General features: G+C 45.8%; 1 long non-coding RNA gene and 1 other non-coding gene across 2 annotated transcripts; both read right to left on the bottom strand.

Annotated features, from left to right (window-relative positions):
* On the bottom strand, positions 1–2151 carry LOC126496457 (uncharacterized). Its single transcript, XR_007590368.1, has 3 exons — positions 2059–2151; positions 1168–1216; positions 1–94 (listed from the first exon to the last, which is right to left on the bottom strand). It is a non-coding gene; the product is annotated as an uncharacterized lncRNA (long non-coding RNA).
* Positions 1007–1138, bottom strand: LOC126496458 (small nucleolar RNA SNORA52). Its single transcript, XR_007590369.1, has one exon. It is a non-coding gene; the product is annotated as a small nucleolar RNA SNORA52 (small nucleolar RNA).

Below are 2151 nucleotides of genomic sequence, written 5' to 3'. Positions count from 1 at the left end.
GCTGGGGCAGAACCAGCAGCAGGAGCTGCAGAGCCAGGGGCAGCAGAAACAGCCACAGCTCCACCAGCAGGCACACTGGCAAGTTTCCCAACACCTACATAAACAGAAAAAAACATGAGAACAGAACAGGGGTCCAGCCAAGAAAGCTCTTCCACATAGAGACCAACCAAGGCACCGACATTGCAGCCTACAACTGTCTCAAACTCCAGCTTCAGGGAATTTGACAGCTTCATACTAAGAAACAAAGTTAAATGAAGTATTAAAAAAAGACAAACAACCCAGGTATAGTGAATGCATGGCTTTAACCACAACAAAATCTTAAGTTCAAAACCAACCGCAACTATATAGAGAAACTTTGTCTTTAAAAAAAAAAAAAAAGGGTCGGCGGGCAGTGGCAGGGCAAGCTTTTAAGCCCAGAACAAGAGAGGCAGGTGGATCTCTGAGTTTGAGGCCAGCCTGGTTTAGATCTACAAGAGCTAGTTCTAGGACAGGCTCCAAAAGCTATAAAGTCTCGAGAAAAAAAAAAAAAAAAAAAAAGACCAGGGCTCCTCTTATACAGAGAAGCCTAAACTCAAACAAAACAAAACCTTTAAACAAACACAAACAAGCTAGGAATAAGAGAGACGGCCCAGGACTCAAGAGCACTTACTGCTCTTCTGGAGGACCCAGGTTCAATTCATGGCACTTACATGGCAGTTCATGAAACTCCAGTTTCAGGGGATCTGACATCCTCACCAATGAACATAAGAACAAATTTCAGACAGTGATACATTATAAACCCGTAGTCAGGTGGATCTGAGCCTGGCCTACACAGGGAGTCCCAGGACAGCAGGGCTACTCAGAGCTTAAAAAATTTAAAGACTGGCCAGGCGGTGGTGGTGCATGCCTTTAATCCCAGCAGAGGCAAGCCTATACACCTGTACCAATGTTTAGGGTCCCCAGCCCACAGAAAAGGCTTTTGACATCCTGGAAGGAGCAAGAGAGTGCTCCCACTGCCAGCTCCTGAATGTGTTCAGAAGTGCCACTGGCACAGGCCTAAAAAGGCCTCGCTTAACTCTGGCAGGGCTTCTAGGATGCTCTGGTCCACAAGCGAAGCCTGGCAGATCACTGACTGATCAGCAGGGATTAGGATGGACCACAAACATATGTACATATAAATGAACTCACCCTGGGCGATGACATCCTCAATATTTTTTCCATTCAGCTCACTGATGACCTGTGGTAGACAACCACACCTAGTGGTCAGTATCAACACATCCCTAGCCACAATTGGTGGTACAACATAGGGGCCAAGTGTTCCGAAGTTTCTAGACCCGCACCATTGTCACAGCAGCTGGCCAAGAGCCACAGGACTGAATCCTCTGAACAATAATGCTGGCAGTGGTTAAGTTTCAGATGCTAGCATTCAAAGGCTTATGACAGGAGTTTGGGTTCCATCCCTGCAACCTAAAGAGGGTAAAATACTTTTCTATAACATTTTAGGGGCAAAGAGTAGCTCTATTGATAACTCCATATACTACTGTTTTGTTTTTGTCTTTTCTTTCCAGACAGGGTTTCACTCTGTAGTTTGGGTGGCTACCCTTCCCAAGTTGTGCCCCACACTTCCATTTGTCAGACAGCATTAATCTCAGCTCCAGAGAAACTAGATACCGCTGGCCTCTGAAGCAACTACCCTCATGTGCGTGTATCACCTACTGCACACCATAATTAATAAGAACACTTAATAAAGTTACTTGATCTACGTAGCGAGTTCCTGGTTAGGACTACACAGTAAGACCTTGTCTCAAAATTATTACAACTACACAAATTGAGTCGTACTAAACTTCCACAAAAGCATGATGACTAGGCTTTTGTCTTGCACTCATTTCTTGGCCTGAACAACATCCTTAAAAAAGGGTATTTAAAAAGAAACCACCATTAAGTCCGGCTTAGGCCTCCTTCCTCCCTCCATTTCCAACAAGCCATTCACATTTTAGTTAAGACCCTGCTTTAATACGGTAAGGGCCCCCACGGGCCGACATTTGTACCCGGACCAAAGGGAAGCAAGCAGCCAGCTACCTTGTTGAGCCGGTCATCGTCCGCCTCGATGCCCACGCTGTCTAATATCTTCTTAATGTCTTTGGCGCTGGGAGAGGAGTTGCCCCCAAGGGC

The sequence above is a fragment of the Alexandromys fortis genome, unplaced genomic scaffold (assembly GCF_014885135.2).
Source record: "Alexandromys fortis isolate MF-2015 unplaced genomic scaffold, M_Fortis_MF-2015_v1.1 scaffold_4835, whole genome shotgun sequence".
Taxonomy (NCBI): domain Eukaryota; kingdom Metazoa; phylum Chordata; class Mammalia; order Rodentia; family Cricetidae; genus Alexandromys; species Alexandromys fortis.
The sequence above is the reverse complement of the archived record's forward strand: the minus strand, read 5'-3'. Positions and strand labels throughout refer to the sequence as shown.